This window comes from Solanum dulcamara, chromosome 5, assembly GCF_947179165.1.
Source record: "Solanum dulcamara chromosome 5, daSolDulc1.2, whole genome shotgun sequence".
NCBI classification, from domain to species: Eukaryota; Viridiplantae; Streptophyta; class Magnoliopsida; order Solanales; family Solanaceae; genus Solanum; species Solanum dulcamara.
This window is the reverse complement of record NC_077241.1, coordinates 6,033,935-6,055,211: the sequence shown is the minus strand read 5'-3', so window position 1 is coordinate 6,055,211 and position 21,277 is coordinate 6,033,935. Positions and strand designations below refer to the sequence as shown.

The 21,277-nt window shown below is 34.4% G+C and overlaps 1 pseudogene; it reads left to right on the top strand.

Annotated features, from left to right (window-relative positions):
* Window positions 1–9,849: 9,849 nt before the first annotated feature.
* On the top strand, window positions 9,850–21,181 carry LOC129890274 (disease resistance protein At4g27190-like; annotated as a pseudogene).
* The last annotated feature ends 96 nt before the right edge of the window (window positions 21,182–21,277 follow it).

Below are 21,277 nucleotides of genomic sequence, written 5' to 3'. Positions count from 1 at the left end.
TCCACTTTGTGAGATTTTACTATGTATGCTATGTAGTATTAATATATTGATTTGCTAATTATACCTTTTTGTTTCTTTTTACAAGTTGCATGAAGAAATATAGGGGAAAAAACATTTTGCATTATTGATCTTGTAAAAGGCTTATTGTAGTTTTTAGGGTATGTTGGCTCCAATGAAAATGTTTTCCAAAGATATCCTTTCTATTTTGGTTTCAACTTTTAGTTACTATACCTTTCTTAGGCTTACTTCAATATTCATTGAAGTTTGTTGCAACAAAACCCATTTTTGGGACAAAATTTGACCAAACTAGCTTGGTGATGATATATACTAGTAAACCTCATCATATTTTCTGACCAAAAAAAAACCTCATCATATTTGAAACAATCTTTTGCACAAATGTATGCTAAGCCAACATATAACATACCCTTATAATCTAAACCTTTCCTGCACATAACAAAACCTTAATGCACCAGATTGACCTTTTTTTTAAAATCATATTTGAGAAAGACTCAAATTAGATTTTATTGGTCCGTCTTAAAAGCAAACTAATGCATCTTTTATGCAGTTCCTATACGGCAGAGTTTTAGAATAAAATAAATTATAAATCTCTCATATTGTAAAAATTTTGCTAGTAATAAAACAAGACACTCAATTTGGTAAAAACTAAGAGGAATGACCTTAACATCCGCTAACATGCTAGCATTCCCTGGATATGTTTCCATTAGAGAGCATAAGGTTCAAAACTCGGTAAATAAAACGTCCGCTCCTCTAAACTTTCTCCACTTAAATAATGGTTTTTTGTATGTGGTGAGGTTCAACTCCATGACGTGTGCTAACCCACACATCACGCGATGCACACATTACCACTCGACTAACTGACCACCAACTTAGTTTTTGTACAACGATGGACGCTAATCAAATACATGACCAACAATATATATGAAGATAATGGTTGCAAATCAAATCACAAGCTTGATCATTAATGTCGTTGATTTTCCAATGCAAGGTCGTGCCATGTATCTGCATCAACTTGTGGAGCCTCTTGATCTGCAAAAGGATACAATTCAATCATCCAAAGACGAGAACTGATGGAAAGTAGACAATAAGAAAATAACCAACAAACTGATCTGTTCCGTAACAACGAATGTAAGATTCCTGATATCAAAACTCAACAAAATGTGCACGGACCAGGAAATATCTGAATTACATCTATGTATAAGTGTTCCTGATCTCCGTTTATGCCAAAACCCATTTCAGAAATAACCCAACTATAGCATCCAGTTCTTCTCATTAAAATTCCATCAAATGCTTATAAGCAAAAGTCAAATGATACTAGTTGAAATAATGTACGCTATAAGGCAGCATCACAGAAACGAGTAAGTAAAGCCCTTCAGTACACACCAATCGTGGATGAACAGAGGCTAGATTAAACTTTAGGGAACGTCATTGCAGGCTTGCAGAGCCTACTAAAGAAATCTCAGAGATGACTTCAAATTTCAGCTTTCTTTTCTAAAAGCAATATAACCACATATGAAGTGCTTAACCAAGGAGATTTTTTCTTAAAACATAGGCCTACATAGGGCACTGCAAGACTTGGCTAAGAGCTAGAATACAACAGCTACTCACTTTATAAGTTATCTGTTCTAACAGAACGTGGCGATGAATGACTTAAAAGTCTTAACTTGTCATCTTTTGTTCTCACATTTCATACCCAAACCAACGATTAAGTGATAAAGCATTCCCACATTCAATATCTCCCAAGCATATGAATACAAGTAATACTTACTTGAGTCTTCATTGTCATCAATCTTTGGAAGTAGTACAGGTGGTAACGGGAGATCTGCAGAAAGATGAATTCAAAGCACCAGTAAATTCTACAATGCCTCAATTCTAAAGTAGTTAAGCTAAACAAGGAAACCGGAAAATGGAAAAAATTGAGACAAAAAATTATAAGAATATACAATAATCATTATTATACATCTGAATTGAGATAAGTGTATTAGAAAACCTCTAGCTTTAGAGGATTTCTAATTTGTCTCAAATAAAAATTATTTAGTATTGGAATGAATGGCCCTTAATAGAGCGAAAATATGATTCACAGTAAAAGCCAAAAATCCAAAAAAGAATAGAAGGAACTTATACTATGCAATAATTGATGAAGAAAACCCCAAATTAAGGAAAAAAACATGCAAGTCAAGAATAATAACTACAAATACAATCAAATATTATATGCACAAGGAAATTGAAAATATATATATAATTAAGTGAAATGTTTATTGTTTATACTGCTCTCTTCGAGATAGAAGCCAGGTGTGATGCACATACTTAGTGTCTCACTGGCGAACTGGAGTGCTGCCTAATTGAGACAACACATCATCCTATCTTGGACCAAACTTGAGAGCTAAGCATGCCGTGGGTAAGCATTTGATAAGACTGATGTAGTCGATTGCAACTAATTTGGGATTGAAGCACAGTTGATTGATTGATATACAATAACAATTGAGTGAGAATAGTACCATCTGCGGGCAGAGTATCTCGCATCCATTCTTCATCCACAACATCTATGAGGACTCCCAAGCTGAGGATTCGCTCTGCCATGCGTTGTTTTTTTCTATATACATTTCCATTTCAAAGATGAAATCTCTACTTAGATGAGAGAAATTCAAACAAGACAATCAACATCTATGCAAAAAAATATCAGATTAAAGCCCCAAAATAGTCCCTTTAACTTTGTCCTTAAATTCAAAATCATCATTCTTCGACTTGGATCACTAATAGTCCGCATTGTTGTCAAACTAGTGCACTTTTGATCCTTCTAGTTTTTAACGGAGAGAGCACCATGAAAGAAAATAACAACAGTTAATTCCATTACTACTCCGCTTCTTCTTCTTTCAAAAAGAAAAGAAAAGCCTCAACTGAAATAGACATTATGAATTATGACTGGCAAAGTTCAATATTTTATTTTCTTTATAAGAACAAAGAGCAATGGGCATGATCAGCAAGGTCACAATCCTCAATTTGCTTAAGACTTGAATAGACTACTCGTTTGCATTTCTTACCTACCCTGTAAGTGCTAAATAGATGAGATTTTTATGATACACGATAGGCATTAAATTTGGAATTATATACTTTCTATTCTCACAACAGCTAACATCTGAGAGTCAAAAGACAGACCCCAAGGTTTTAGAATCAACAGAATCTTCAAAAAAAAACAGCGAAAAACAACTGATTTTACTATCAGGTATTAACACTAGATCCTCCCAAGAGTCACTATCATAAATGATGATTACAGAGAAAAAATATTGCAAATTGAGCACAACTTAAGCAATCAAACATTGAGAAAAAATATTGCAAATTGAGCACAACTTAAGCAATCAAACATTCACCAGCCAAGACGGATAATCCCCAAGAAATGAAACATAGAACTGCAAAAAGGCTTTCAGAAAACAGAATTAGCGGAACTTTAGGAAATAATTTAAGCGAATTAAGATTATACAACAACAGAGTGATAAAATCATGGTGCTCTCTGTGTTCAAAAGTAGTCCCTCTGTCCCAAAATGTCACTTTTCGCTTCTCGAGATTCAAACAACATGAACTTTGACCAACATTTTAAGATGTATTTTTTTACCATATTAATATGAGAAAAATTGCAACTTAAAATATTTTCCCTACCATTTTCGAATATATAAATCTTAATTTTAAAATATTAAATTAATCTAATCCAGTCTACCTTCAAAGATTAGTCAAACTACCTCTGAAAAAACGAAAATACAACAGCATCATACCCAGTGTAATCCCAAAAGTGGGGTTTGAGAAGGGTGGTATGTACGCGGCCTTACCCCTGCCTTGAGAAGGCAGAGGTTGTTTCCGATGGAAACTAGCTCACGTAAAAGTGACATATTTTGGACGGCAGGAGTGACAGTTTACTTGGAAGGGGATTACAAGTGCACAAGTTTGGCGAACAATTAGTACCATTTAGTGCTTCATACGAAAAAAGAGATGATTAACAATCTGTAATCTACAATTCCTCCTCTAATAAATGGTGGAAATTCGAAAAATGATTAGGGTTATGACAGATACTGAACATCAACTTGTCTATCATGCAAAAGGTAAATTCGGAAAACTTCTGGAGAGAGAAAGAGCAGAACTTACAAGTCTGATTTCGCCGGAGACGGAGATGGAGAAGTTCGCCGGAGACGGCGATGTAGGGCACAAGTATTGGGGATTGTGACACTTAAATCAATTTGGGCTAATAATTGGAGAGCTTAAAGTAGCCTAGCAGGAGAGAGGGAAGACACGGAATAGCTGAAAAAGTTGTCTCAAGACGTTATAAATTTAAATCGCAAAAATGTAAGATAAGACTGTATTATAATAATTTGAATATGAAAATTCATCAAGGGTCTGTTTGAAGTTAAAATTTTAAATGTCAAAAGTTGTATTTTTCTAGAAATATGAAAATATTATAATTTGTGAAAATTACTCACTGTGTTATCCAATGAAGCATATTATAGATCATTTGCTAACAAAACCATGTCATATATATTTCTCATCTGGTAAAATTTGAGATGACTTAGCTGATTGGATCAACATTAGACTCCATGTACTTTTATGGTGATTTATGTTATACTCCGAGAGGTTATTTTAGGTGTGGTCGGTATTCGAAGACCATTGTTTGCTTCAAGCGAACTATTTGGTCTGATCATTTATTCAATCACTCGGCGGAAGACTCTACTTAATAGATAATTTACTCAAGTGGGAATTTAGAAACATCATCATCAATAAATAAATAATAAATTAAAAATACTCAAAATATAATGTAACTCAATGTCATAAACTCAATAATAAAATTATGGTTTAAAAACAGACTCTGAAAGAATCTTTCTACTCAACTCTACTATGTGTATGAAGCCTCTAACTGACTTATAAAAAGGTGCCAAGAAAAGTCCGTGGCTACCTCAAGAATTACTAAATAATAAAGGAATGACTGGAAAGAAAGGAGCTCATCCGAATGCAAAGAGATCTCACCAAATTGGAGAAGTAGATCCTCAATGATACGCCTGTTGATGATCTTTAATACCTATGTATGCATCATAAAACGATGAAGGCCAAATGACGTCAGTACATGGACTGTACGAATATGTAAAATAGCTAGAAAGAAACACAATCAACACAACTTCATGCAACTTAACTCAAGGGACTCACTCTAAAATGACTCTGCTCAATAAAGAATGAAGAAAAATAATACAATCCTTTAAATGATATGCAATAAAAGATGCAACTCAATATATAAACATAGAATGTTTTACTCTTAGAGAGTTTCTCTAACCGACAACCATCACTTATGAGCCAGTGATGATACAACACTTAAGAACTGTCGTTGCTGCAGCCGTCCAATACATTGCCAGAGTAAGGGATGCTCAAACTCACTAGATTCAAAATCAATCAAAGTCCATTGTTTTGGGACTTAGAGGGCATAACCTTTATCCTACGCTAGCTACATAGTTTATGGGGTTTAACTTTACTCTACTCTTACGCAAATTTATGCTCAATACTACTCCCAAAATACTTTATTATGCTCATATAGTGAACAAAATACTCAATTAACTCATTTAATCTCTTTTGGAATTTAGCTCAAAACCCAACTCATCTCAACTCATCTCTTCTCTTTAAAATAGGTATAATCTCAACTCAATTGAATGTATTCAAAAATAAAAATATAATTTAACTTCTCAACTCATGCTCAAACTCTTTCTCAATCAAAGATGAAAATAGTCATTTTTTAAACTCAAAATAATGCATAATTTAATTAATGCAAAACGTTCACAAATCATTCTAAAAAAAACTCCATCAACGCATAAAATACAAATGAAATCTCAATTAAGGTTCATGTGAATACAAACACTAATCCATACTCTCAACAAGACTCAACTCAAGAAACTCATCAAGGAATATTATAATATATATATATATATATATATATATATATATATATATATATATATATATATAATAATACAATGAAATTCATATACAAAACTCAATTAGAATTATAAATAATTCAAGAACTCAATTCATGGAACTTCAAAACTCAACTAGGGTTCATGTAAATGGAACCATGAACAGAAATCTCAAGAATTCAAGGTGTAGAATCAATAATAATCTCGATGCATAATTATATAGAAGTCAATGAACGAAGAAATTACTCATTCGAAACTCAAGGAACTAGGGCTAAACTCAACTCAACTATTTAATGGTAGAATTTAGATGTAGGGCGCATGGATGAACTCAACCCAACGTTATGATTAGCCTTACATACCTGGAATGAAGATTATATAAGCGAAAATCAAAAACTTGGCTTGAAACTCTTAAACCCTAGCTTTTCCTCATCTCTCCAACCTTACTCTCAAAAGTTTTGGGTGTTTAATGAGAGAAAAAAAATCCCTTCAGAAATTAATAAGGAAAGGATTTTGGTCTCAAATGTCATGGGTTAGGTATTGGAGGGGTGAAAAAAAGACCAGAACGCCTTTCATTAAAACTGAAAACAGACAAAAAAAATTACATGTATTCAAAGAATGCATTTTATGAACAAATCTTAAATCGCATTCCAAGAATGCGATTTATAGCCAATTTTGAGTTTTGGCCAAATTTCGGAAACAAAATTACACTATGGGGGAGCAGGTCTGCGAAGCGGACTGGTCGCGCACCTTTTTGGAAATGCAAATTTGCCCCAAAAAATTATCTTTTGATCTGATTGACCTAAAATTCAATCGAGACCACTTTCTCACATGGTTTGTTCCCCTGATCGATATTCCGACTTCGAATTGGCCCAAAAAATTAGGGATGATACGTTATGCGAGCATGCTGTCCACTAGGTATATTTTGATAATTTTTGAGGTATAACAATTTACGAAAAGGGGTCAAATATACCCCTGCATTATTGAAAATAGTTTAAATATACCCCTCAGTATACTTTCGAGCTAAATATGCCCCTGCTGTTATATTTTCGATTCAAATATACCCTCTCATTATACTTTGATACAAATTTACCCTTAATTTTAATGAAAGAACACATGAAAAACTCAAAATTAAATAACTCATTTTCAATTTTAAATATAACCCTAAATCTTCATTTATTTATTTTTCTCAAAAGTTATTTATATTTTAAAAATAAAAAAAGGTGAGATGTGTCTCTTCATTTTTTTTTGGACTAGTACTAATGAATAATAGACTCGTTGAATATAGTCCTTATTAAATAAATAATTTGATATTCGAAAAATACCAAATGATACTAATGTCTCATAGTAAACTCAAATCCGAAAATCATAATTTTAAAATTTTACTTCCGAATATCATACCGAATTATCGAAAATTTTAATTTGATTCAATAATTTAATTTTCGATATTTTATATCCATTGATGAGATTCGACGTTTAGTGCAAGAATTGATGTCACTTCGATTAAGAAATTGTATCCCGGCTCTTTGTCCAGCTAGACTATATTTTTCAAATTTAGTGAATTAATATATTTTAGTAGCTAAGAAAAAAGATAAATTAATTATTATAAGGAGAGCAATGATACACAAATAAATTGACTGAGCCCCCTTATGTGTATACTGCATAGTAGCAGCCCTAGATTAAAAGTATAGGGCTAGTCCAAAAAGAAATGAAGAGACACATCTGATTTTTTTATTTTTAAAATATAAATAATTTTTGAGAAAAAAAAATTTAGGGTTACATTTAAAATTGGGAATGAGTTATTTAATTTTGAGTTTTTCAATTATTCTTCAATTAAAATTAAGGGCAAATTTGTACCAAAGTATAATGAGAGGGGTATATTTGAATCGAAAGTATAGCAGAAGGGGTATATTTAACCCGAAAATATAGCAAAAAGGTATATTTAAACTATTTTCAATAATACAGGGATATATTTGACTCTTTTTCGAACAATTTATGTATGTTGGTTATACCAGTAAATGATATCGGCAACCTAATGTTTTCTTACTCCTTTTATTTTCTTATGTTGTGACAATGCTTTATCATTTATGTCTTATGCTTCATTTTGCCATTTCATATACAATATAATTTTATATGTATTTATGTTTCTTTTGTGGGAGGATTTTGCATTTTAAATAATGCAAATTTAGGTATTCAGGATGATCGAGCAACATGTTAAGGCTTATATTTCAGTTATTGGTGAATTTTATTCGTTCTTGGATCATATATGTTAGATTTATTTAGCGTATGGCTATGGCAGGAGTCTTGTCCCGATAAACTCATAAACAGTTTATTCATATTAGAGGATTCATAGATAGATGAGTCTAGAATATTCACGCAGGTTATAAAATTTCAATTTTGACTTAGGTGTCATCTTGTTTTCAAAACTTAAAGATTTTGTTAATGTGAAACCTTTTTATTTTTAAGAATTATTATTATATAAATAAATATGTTTTGAAAAAAAAACTTTTGGGAAAAGGCATAAATTTTTCCTTGAAGTTGTACCGAAAAGTCAGTTACACATTTAAACTATCATGGTGACCTATTACACATTTAAATTATCTAAAAGTGAATTTATTATCCCTGAAATGTATAACACCACTCTCATTGTATGTGGTGTATTACATCCGCTTCCATGTGGTGCCACGTCAGCGCCATATCAGAAATTATAATTTTTTATATATGTTTTTCTTTTTTTATTAATTAACATTTCTTTTATTAACAATATATTATACTAATTAACTCCTAATTAATTATTAACCGCCCATCCGATTTTTATATTTTTTTTCTTTTCTTTTCTTTATTAATTAACTTTTCTTTTATTGACTATATTTTATATTAATTAACTCTTAATTAATTATTAATCATCCATCCGATTTTTATATTTTTTTCTTTTCTTTATTAATCAACTTGTCTTTTATTAACTATATTTTATACTAATTAACTCCTAATTAATTATTAATCACTCATTCGACCTCCCCCCAACCCCAATCGTCTTCTCCACCAAAATTGGGAGAAGAATTCTTCTTCTTCTTAATGAGTTTTGAAAGAAAAAAAATCAAGATTCAAAATGGGGAGTAAATGGAGGTGGGTGTGAAGAAGAAGAGGGTAGGTGGATCTGAAAAAGAAAGGATGTGAGGTGGGTAATTTTGTTTTTTTAATTTTTTTTATTTTAATGGGTTTTGAAAGAAAAAAAATCAAGATTTAAAATGGGAGTAAATGGAGGTGGGTGTGAAGAAGAAGAGGGTAGGTGGGTGTGAAGAAGAAAGAATATGAGGGAGTGATTTTTATTTTTTTTCTGATGCGCTCTTTTAACAAAAAAAAATTTAATTTTTTTGCCACGTCAATTGGATAGGGGTAATAAATTGACTTTTAGATAGTTTAGGTGTGTAATAGGTCGTCATGATAGTTTTAGTGTTAACAGACTTTTCGATACAATTTCAGGCAAAAATTTGTGCCTTTTCCCGAAAACTTTTACTTATTAAACTCTTCCATCCTTTTTACGAATGTCTTATGTCTCATGCCATGTTAAGGGTTTGCTCATGCAAACTTTTACATACTTGAGTAATATTAGAGGAGCAATTTGTGTTTATCCAAGATTTCGAAAGGGTCTTACATCATTTTGAATAGATGATTGTTCTTGTTGGCAAATAGAGAAGCTCTTTGAGACATCAAAAGACAACTTGCTTGTGAAAATTGAACCAGTCCAAATTGTTGACATTTATTTTAAATCATGTTGCCTAGTTTTATTAGTATGTTAAGTCATTAACTTTTACCAATAATTGTCTTTGCCTTCTTGTTTACAGTCATTTGAGAGCTTCTCTATTAGCATACTGATCAGGACCAATTTTTGTCGATGGAAATACTTTTTAATGCTGTAGGTGGCTTGATTGTTGAGACGGTAAAGTATGTGTGTAAATGCATCTATCCTAAAGGTTGAAAATATCGTCCGTTTTTCGTCAAAAATTGAAAATTTAGAGGAAATGGAAAGGCTAACAACATTTAGAGATGATATCAAAGAAAAGGTGGAAGGAGCTAAGGGAGAAGGCCATAAACCAAAATCTAATGTTATCAAGTGGATAGAAGATGTTCGCAAGCTAGAGAATGAATGGGAAACTATGCAAGAAAGCATTATAACGGCTAAAAAACTTGCATATAAGTGTCGTCCAAAATGCAGCCTTCGTTCAGAAGTCTCCACTCAAGCACAAAACATTCGAGATGAACTTTGCAGGCATATAAAGGTTCAAGAAAGCTTTGGATCCAATTTGGTGGTAGAAAATTACCAAATGAAAGAAGTTGAGTTCATCCCGGGACCATCAATAGAAGGCCAGAAATCAATAACTAGAAATCTCCACAAAATCCTACAAATATTAAAAGATGATAAGGTATTGTTGGAATTAAATCAAGTTCACTAATTGTCATGACCCAACTCCGAGGCCGCGACTGGTGCCATATTTGGACACCCAAACGAACTTACATACTAAATCGTCATATCACAGGAGGATTCCGATTTAGTAAAAAAAATTTCAGAACAAAAGTCAATTTTTTTTTTATTTTAAGCGATCGCGCGTGTAGAAAATATTATATCAAACCAAAAGGGGCGACGGAACACGTATCGCCGGATATGTGCATATATATACAAACATATAGGTTGTTTTGGCCGTTATAACAGGAGGGACCGCATTAAGACACAAGTCATAGATAAATACGCATACACGACCCATGACCCACACTGATATCTATAGGCCTCTACCAAAGCATAACGAAAATATATGACGGGACAGGGCTTCATCGTGCCCAAATGGTCAAATACATAAGAGTGTGTACATCATAAAGACATATTCCAAAATGCAGCTCCGAGTCAAAGGAGCACTCTGTAGTAGCAGAAGGTGTGCAGCCTACGCCGATGGATCCGGAACGTCTGTACCTGCGGGCATAAATGCAGCCCCCGAAGAAAGGGGTCAGTACGAAATATGTACCGAGTATGTAAAGCACAAGTGTAAGGAATATAAATTGTAACTGAAAGAAAGGGTACAAGGAGCACATACCAAACCAAAACATCAAAATCTGTACTGAAAACATATGTACATAATGCAAATAAAATCATGCATAAGGCGTAGGGACGTGGTCACTACCCTGACGCTGGTGCCACAACACATCATACTCCGGAAGGTTTCAAATCTCCATACCAACCCCGAACATATCATATCATCACAGCATGCCATATCATCAGAGCATATCATATGTCATATCACATCATATCACCATAGACGGTACCCGGCCCTATGACGAGGTCTCGGGACCCGTAACACATCATACTGCCGAGTATATTATAAGGCGCACGATTACAAAGCCAGTCCGGGTTCCGACGAACGATATCATAGTAGTATGCACGAGCAAAGTAGTGAGAAACTAATGCAGCACATATATATATCAGACATTTCTGAAATTATGTTGTTAGTCCCAAAATGGGTATTAGAACATAAGGGGACGATTAGGATATTATTATTTTATTTTTAGTTTTTGTAGAAAAACTCATAGGCAAAAGTTATCCCTTTATGTTATATCAGAATAAACTAGATAGGACAACTAGGTAAATTTCGGAGCTAGTGGTCCTACCTCCGGCCAAGCCGAGGTGGCGTACATAAATTTCAAAAAGTTGGCCCTATGGAGTCATCTATCAAGGTTGTAGGATGATCCGGTCTTATAAGTAGAAGTTACGGATATTTGCACGTTTCTTTTCAATATACATGAATTTTTAATTCAATTTTACTGAATGGATTTCTAGGAAATTTAAGCTTGGATTCTCATGAGTAGAGTTTTTTTCGAGACTTAAATTACAACCTACTACACTTAGGATATGCCAAAAGAAGAAAAGGAAGAGCTTTACATACCTTATCCGCTTCTTACGCTCACTCAAACTCAAATTCCGTTTCTTCCAAAATCTATAAATGGTCACAATTACCAAATATAAATTATAAGCCTTTAAGAGTTTAATTTTTTTCCTTTACTTGCCTACAAAAATTTGGGCAGCACCTCCCCTATAAATTCAATATCCCCGAGAATTTAACTCGGCCGAAATATCAACAACAACAACCACAACAATACCGATAACATCAACAATCACTACAAAATACATCATAACATTAATAGTCTTTCTTCTTCTTCTTCTTCTTTCTCTTCTTTCTTTTTGTTACACAAAACAATAATTTCAACTCCAACTTCACACCTTGCCATAATATCAACATTTCATATTTACTTACTAACTAATTTGAAACCATTTAGACATAACTCAAAAGAAATTAACATTATTCCATACAATATACCAAAAATTCCACCAAACCATAATCCATCCAAAACTTCTACGAACACAAGGAAACTACCAAATCACATTACCTTCTTCCAAATTCGTTAAGAATGATAATAATTTCCACAATAGAATTCTACTTCCATAATTACATATAAACTATACTAAAATCACATAATTCCCTATAACAACTTATAACCCATTTTGAGGTTGTCTCGAATCATGAAACTATTAATTACACTGTAACCGCCATAACGACACAACTAACAAGCTAAATAAAGTTAAATTCCTCTTCTCCCAACCATCACACCACATGGACACACACACACCCACTTGCACACCCACATGGTCACACACACACATACATCACAATTACATGATTTCCACTTAATTCTACTAACTACTACGCATACACTTCTTCCATAACATAAAAAATAGAATTCTTACCTTATTCTTCAAATTTTGACTTGCCACAAATGAAATTTTCTCGCTCAATTAATTATACCACGTTGAAGAGGGCCTCGAACTTGACAAGAATTCAAGAAGACAAGATTTTTGGATCAAAATTGAAGAACTTGATTATTTTTTTCCCTTTTTTGTTTCCTCTTGTTTCAGTCTCTTCTTCTCTTGGAAGATGACTTAGCTCTCTTTTGGAGCCTTGAAACTTCTAGAGACAATATATACTAAATAGATGATGGGCCAATTTAATTAATGAACTAAATTTCCAAGACTTGGGCCATATCATGTGTTGGGCCTTAATTCTTTTATTACTATTAGTTAAGCCCAAAAGTTACAAGTCTTTTTTTTTTTAATGCGCCAAAGTGCATGATGTAACACTAATCCTAAATGGTTTAGAATTTGTTAGTTGCTAGTTTTATTAATTTCTTTCTAATTAGATTTTATAGTCAAAAATTAATTATTTTATTTTTCTATTATAAATATGGGTGCTGCACTGCTAATGCCTCTTTTCGTAAGAAGGTTAAGTGGAGATTAAGTTATCTAATTTGAGATAGAAAAATATTATGACTGAATGCTCAAAGTCTCTTACTTCCTGAAAGAAAAAAAATAATAGTCAAAAAGGGCTGCAAAAGACAGTAGTCAAAAAGGGCTGCAAAAGACAGAAAAACAATAGTAAAAAAGGGCTGCAAAAGACAGAAAACACGTAGGCAAAAAAATGTAAAACTTTGACAAAACACGTAAAAAATTAATGCGTAAATTTTCTACGCGTTTTCATCCTCCTATAAATATAGGGCCTCATGCCCTCATTTAATTCATTCAGAAAAAGTGAGAGTAAAAATACAAAGAGAGTTATATACCAAGATAAATATTGTAGTCTTGAGTGTCCTCTTTAGTAGTTGTTCTTTTTACAAGAGAGAAGACTTAATTGTTGTTTTCTCCTTATAGTTGAGAGCAGCGTACTTCATATTTTAATAGTGAGATCCTTCTACCCCATGATTTTTTCCCTCTATTTGTTAGAGGGGTTTCTACGTAAAATTCTCGTATCCAATTTATTTTCATATTAATTGTCATATCAAACTTTAGTTGTGGTGCTTTCTCTCCACAATAGTGGTATCAGAACTCTCGGTTATTCTGTCTGTTTTATGCGAAGGCACTATTCATGAATAGTAAAATTCAGTGAATAGTACTATTCATGTGAATAGTAAATTTCGATGATGGTACAGTTTATCACGATTGTTCACAAAAATATTCAGAAACGATCTAGAAGGATGTGAAGCAAATAACAATATCGAGTACAACAAAGTTTGACGTTGAAAAATTCAATGGGACTAATTTCTCATTGTGGAAAATAAAAATAAAAGCGATATTGAGAAAGGACAATTGCTTAGCTGCAATTGAAGGCAGACCCACAGATTTTACTGATGACAGCAAGTGGAATAAATTAAATAGCAACGCAATTGCTGATCTACACTTGGCACTAGCTGATCAAGTGTTGTCTAGTGTGGCTGAAAAAAAGACGGCGAAGGAAATATGAGATACTCTTACAGGGTTGTATGAGGCTAAGTCTTTGCATAATAAAATCTTCCTTAAAAGAAGGTTGTATACTCTTCGAATGGCAGAATACATGTCAATTACTGAACACATCAATACTTTGAATACTCTATTTTCACAACTTACAACAATGGGTTGCAAAATAGAGGAGTCTCAATGTGCAGAGCTTCTACTTCAAAGTCTGTCTTGACGCATATGGAAACTGCTTTTTCAATGATATCGAAGCATTAGACTCGTAAGATCAACTCATCATCAACCTGAAGAACAATACAAACATTCTAGTTTTTGATGAAATTACAGTCGCTGTCTTGAAAGAACGTGGCCCCAGTGAAATTACAGTCGCTGTCTTGAAAGAACGTGGCCCCAGTCGCTGTCCTGAAGAGCAAGTTCGCAGCAAGCTGAAACTTTGATGATGGTGAGAGGAAGATCAATAGAACGTGGCCCTAGTGGGAGTCACAATCATGGTAGATCTCAATCAAGAAGTAAGAAGAATATCAAGTGCTACAACTGTGGCAAAAAAGAACACTTCAAAAAAGATTGTCGGTTCAAGAAGAAGAGTGAACACCCTGAGCCATCAAATGCTCAAGGGAATATTGCATGTACCTCAGATGATGGCGATATTTTATGTAGCGAAGCAATATCAAATAATGAAGGCAGAAAATATTTCACTGATAGAAGCAACATGGCACATGACTTCTCAGAGAGAATGGTTCCATCAATATAATCCTATCTCATGAGGGTCTGTGTTCATGGGAGACGATCATGCTTTGGATGTTATTAGTATTAGGTCCATCAAAATAAAAATGTATGATGACACAATACGTACCATCCAGGAGGTACGACATATAAAAGACTTGAGAAAGAATCTATTGTCTTTGGGACAATTAAATGATAATGGTGTTCATATAAGACTCATGGTGGAGTCATAAAAATATCCAAAGGAACGCTTGTAGTGATGAAAGCGGAAACACTTGCTGCAAATCTATATGTGCTTAAAGGTGAAACACACCAAGAAGGAGAAGCCTCAATCGCATCAGCAAGTTTATTTGAAGAATCAACGATGATATGGCATCATAAACTTGGCCATATGTCTGAACGAGATTTGAAGATTCTTGCTGAGCAAAAGCTTCTTCCAGGGCTCAAAAAGGTTTCACTACCCTTTTGTGAGTATTGTGTTACCAATAAGCTAAATAGACTGAAGTTTAGCAGTTCCTCTGCTAAAAGCAAGGAAATATTAGATCTGGTCCACTCTGATGTCTGGCAAGCACCGGTGGAGTCCCTAAGAAGAGCGATATATTTTGTGTCATTTATCGATAATTACTCTAGAAGAAGTTGGGTGTATCTAATCAAGAGAAAGACAGATGTTTTTTCAGTTTTCAAATAGTTCAAAGCTGGGGTAGAACTTGAATCTGAGAAAAAAATCAAGTATTTGAGGACAGATAATGGAGGAGAATACACTGGTGATGAATTTGATGACTTCTGTAAATAAGAAAGTATTAAATGGCAGTTTATGGTGGTATATACTCCACAATAAAATGGAGTAGCAGAGCGGATGAACAAAACCTTGTTGAAATGGACAAGAGCTATGTTAGCAACTGCAGGGTTGGAAAAACCATTTTGGGCAAAAGCAGTCAAAACTGCCTATTATGTGATTAATCGGTCATTATCAACCGCAATTGATCTGAAAACGCCAATGAAGATATGGACAGGAAAACCAGCTGATTATTCTCGCTTACATATATTCAGAAGTCCTGTTTATGTTATGTACAACACCCAAGAAAAATCAAAGTTGGATCCAAAATCAAGGGAATACATTTTCTTAGGGTATGTTGATGGAGTCAAAGAGTATCGCTTGTGGAATTCCACAGCCCGCAAGGTGTTAATCAGCAGGGACGTTGTATTTGTTGAAAATAAGATACAAGAAAAAGAAGGTAGCACTTCAAAAGAAAAATCAGAGACTACTACAGTTGAAGTTGAAGAAATAGAAGAAGTTCCAGTTTCTTCTGAAGCAGCACCAGAACATGAAGAACAAGAGCCAGCTGAGATCGAAACTTCAGAAGTTCGACGGTCAAATATAAAGAGAAGAGAACTAGCTTGGCACTCAGATTATTCTATGGAGAGTAATATTGCATACTGTTAGTGTCTACTAACAGAAGATGGAGAGCCTTCAACTTTTCACAAGGCTATGAAAGGCCAAGAATCATCTCTATGGGTGGCAGCAATGCAAGAAGAAATTGAAACTCTTCATAAAAATAAAACATGGGATCTTGTTCAATTACCACAAGAAAGGAAGGCCATTGGAAACAAATAGGCCTACAAGATCAAACGCAATGACAATGATCAAGTGGAGAAGTATCGTGCAAGATTGGTGGTGAAAGGATTCGCTTAGAAAGAAGGTATAGACTTCAATGAAATATTTTCTCCAATGGTTCGACTCACAGCAATTTGAGTGGTCCTAGCGATGTGTGCTACATTTGACTTGTACTTGGAGCAGTTAGATGTCAAAACTGCATTTCTTCATAGAGAACTTGAAAAAGAAATTTACATGATCCAACCAGAAGGTTTTGAAGAACAGGGAAAAGAGAACTTGGTTTGCAGGTTAAACAAATCTCTATATGGTCTCAAACAGGCGCCGAGATGTTGGTATAAGAGATTTGATTCCTTTATTATAAGTCTTGGATACAACATACATAGTTCAGATCCTTGTGTTTATTACAAGAGATTTGGTGATGAAGATTTTGTTATTTTGCTGTTGTATGTTGATGACATGTTGGTAGCAGACCCCAACAAAGATCTTCTTACAAATTTAAAGGCACAGTTAGCTAGGGAGGTTGAAATGAAGGACTTGGGACCAGCAAACAAGATTCTGGGGATGCAAATTTACCGAGACAGAAATTATAGAAAGATTTGGCTTTCTCAAAAGAACTACTTGAAGAAAATCTTGAGACGCTTCAAGATGCAAGACTATAAGTCAATTTCTACCCTACTCCTATTAATTTCAAGTTATCCTCAAGTATGAGTCCTAGCAATGAAACAGAAAGGATGGAGATGTCTCGAGTACCGTATGCATCAGCAGTGGGAAATTTAATGTTCGCCATGGTATGTATAAGACCTTACATTGCACAAGAAGTGGGAGTGATCAGTCGATACATGGCTAATCCTGGTAGAGAGCATTGGAATACTGTTAAGAGGATTCTGAGATATATCAAGGGTACCTCAGATGTTGCAATGTGTTATGAAGGATCAGACTTTACTGTTAAAGGTTATGTTGATTCAGATTATGCAGGTGATCTTGATAAAAGTAAGTTCACCAAAGGTTATGTGTTTACTCTTGCTAGAGAAGTTGTAAGCTGGGTTTCAAAACTGCAATCTATCGTGGATACATCTACGACGGAAGCAGAATATGTAGCAGCTACACAAGCTAGCAAAGAGGCAATATGGATGCAGATGTTACTAGAGGAGCTCGGGTACAAACAAGAGAAGGTTACTCTGTTTTGTGACAGTTAGAGCGCTTTGCATCTTGCAAAGAATCCGACATTTCATTCAAGGACAAAGCACATACGAGTTCAATATCACTTTGTTCATGAGAAGGTGGAAGAAAGCAGTGTGGATATTTAGAAAATTCACACTAATGACAACCTAGTAGATATGTTTACGAAGCCGATCAACAGTAACAAGTTTAAATGGTGTCGATCTTCTATTGGCCTAGTAGAAACGTAACATTGCAGTAATTGGGTAGAAAGGATGGTGTGAAGACTTAATTGATTCCCAATTAAATCTTCAAGTGGAAGAATGAAAGAAAAAAAATAATCAAAAAGGGCTGCAAAAGACAGAAAAACAATAGTAAAAAAGGGCTGCAAAAGACAGAAAACACGTAGGCAAAAAAATGTAAAACTTTGACAAAACGCGTAGAAAATTAACGCGTAAATTTTCTATGCATTTTCATCCTTCTATAAATAGAGGGCTTCATGCCCTCATTTAATTCATTCAGAAAAAGTGAGAGTAAAAATACAAAGAGAGTTATACACCAAGATAAATATTTTAGTCTTGAGTGTCCTCTTTAGTAGTTGTTCCTTTTACATGAGAGAAGTGTTAATTGTTCTTTTCTCCTTGTATTTGAGAGAAATGTACTCTATATTTTAATAGTGAGATCCTTCTACTCCGTGGTTTTTCCCCTCTATCTGTTAGAGGGGTTTCCACGTAAAATTCTCGTGTCCAAATTATTTTCATATTAATTATCATATCAAACTTTAGTTGTGGTGCTTCCTCCCCACAACACTTCCTTGTTTCTCTAGTTTTCTAAATTTCTTCTATACGACCATTGTTGCATATTTCCCTAGTGAGTAAATTATTTTTTTTGGTATTTGAATCCTTTTAGGTATGCGTCATCGGTGTGTGGGGTACGGGAGGAGTTGGGAAAACAACATTGGTGACTAATTTAAACAATGAACTTCTAAAGAGTGATGTGTCAAGTTTTAAATTGTCTTTTGGTGTTGTGGTATGGGTTACAGTGCCCAAACCGCCAATAAACATAAGAAAGGTTCAAGCACAAATTACTAGCAGATTAAACCTAAAGGTAGATAACGAGGGAAATTTAAAAAGTATTGCCAGCAAAATCTATTAAAGGCTGAAGCAAGAAAAGAATTTCCTTCTCATACTAATGATGTTTGGGAACCTATCAATTTGGATGATGTAGGTGTGCCCCAACATGAAGATCCCACATGAAGCAAGGTCATTATAACTTCTTGTTCTTTGGATGTTTGTAGGCAAATGAAAACAGACACCGAAATGAAAGTTTACACATTGGATGATGATGAATCTTGGCAATTGTTAGTCCAAAATGCAGGAGATAGTGCCAAGTTGGAGCATATTCAACCATTGGCGAAGGATATTGCAAGAGAGTGTGGTGGTTTACCTTTAGCAATCACTGTTATTGGAACATCTATGAGAGGGAAGAAGAGGGTCGAGCTTTGGGAAGATGCTTTGAAATCACTTAGAATGTCCGAACCTCATAACAAAGATGTAAAAGATGGGGTTTACAAGGTCATCAAGTGGAGTTTCGATTATGTAGAATCTCCGGATATTGAATTATCCTCGGAGCAAAGAAGCAAATATGTGAACAAAAAGAGAGGTGACATTCAAAGTTGTTTCTTATATTGCTCCTTATATTCCGAGGATATTCTAACAGATGATCTCATACTTGCTTGTGGGCGGAGGCGTTCCTTGGTGAACATGACACATATGGAGAAGCCTACAACAGAGGAATCACAATGATTGACAGACTAAAGGATGCCTGCTTGCTAGAAAACCTATGGTTGGATTTTGTGAAGATGCACGACGTGGTTCGTGAATTTGCTATATGGATAGCTAATTCCTTTGGGGATGAACACAATTCTGTTTTTCAAGCTGGAATCGGATTAACGGAGATTTCACATATTAAATTACCAGCTTCTGTCAAGAGAATATCTTTCATAAGTAACAGAATTGAACGTCTAACTGATATCTTCACGAAATGCCCAGAGACAACATCTTTACTTTTGCAAGACAATGAACCCCTTGTGAAAATTCCCCATGAATTCTTTTTGGCATTTCCAGCACTAAGAGTGCTGAATCTGAGTCAAACTCATATTAAAACACTGCCTTCTTCCAGCAATAGTTTGTGTCAACTACATGCTCTAATACTACAACATTGTCACATGTTGACAGAGTTACCACCTATTGGTAATCTTTGCAATTTGCAAGTGATCAATTGTGATGGTACAACGTTACATTGTCTTCCGCAAGAATGAACAAGTTGACAAATCTGAGGCTATTAGATATGATCGGTATCTGTGTTGGACCAACTTATTTTGATGAGATATCATCTCTACACAATCTGACTTCTCTTTTTATTCAATTGGATAGCTTGTCAACTTTCAATAGAGACTACACCTGGATGAAAGGATTTCACATTGAAGTAGGGGAAACTCCATATTATGTACCATTCAAAAAGTCAGCACGGATGATAGGCGTCTCCAATTGTGAAACTTTTAGTAACGGAGAGCTCTCAAGCATATTGCAGTTTGCTTCAGATTTGTTCTTGGACAAATGCAAGGGTCTCAGGAAGTTGATTGCGTTCAACAGTTTTGATGGATTAAAAAAGCACTACACATTAGGGATTGTTCTTGTCATTTCGGACAAGTTGAGGAAGGAAGTGGACAGACTGACTCTTTGCCAAATCTGGAACATCTCAGCCTCCATTCTCTATATAGTTTAGAGAGTGTTTCTGATTTTGGTCAACTTCTTGGTCTAAGATTTTCTAAATTATGCCAACTAGATATACAGTTTTGTTTCAAGTGTAACATGTCTTTTTAACGTTGGTGGAGGTTTTCCTGTACCCAAACACTTGCAAGAAATTAGAATTAGATATTGTTATAAGCTGGTAGAGTTGTTAGTGCAATGCGGCTCAAGTCAGGCAACACTTGTCAACTCAGAAATTCCAAGAGTTCGGAAATTCTGGTTGGAAGGCTTAGGAACATTGGAGGAGCCACAGAGTATGTGGGAACACCTGGAGAAACTTACCTTGATGAAGTGCAAGCAAATAAAGAAGTTGCCTCTCTCTATTCAAACCTCCAAAAACATCAAACAAATAATAGGAGAATCAGAATGGTGGAGCCAACTGAAGTGGGATGATGACAACTTCAAGTCGAATTTAGAGCATTGTTTCACTGCATTTCAGGTGATGTGCCAATTAACATTCAGATTTCTCTATTATGAAAATGTCTTTAGTACTATGCTCAAACTCTTTTACAAGAAAGATGAACACATCACTACGGCAAAAGAGGCATTTAGTGGCAATATTTATTGCCGCAAAAAATTTAGCTGCAATTGAGTAAATGTCATTGCATCTAGAGTCGCTAAAACTTTTTGCGGACTTTATTCAGAGTGTTGGTTATAAATATCCATATTTATTATTGCCGTTTAATCC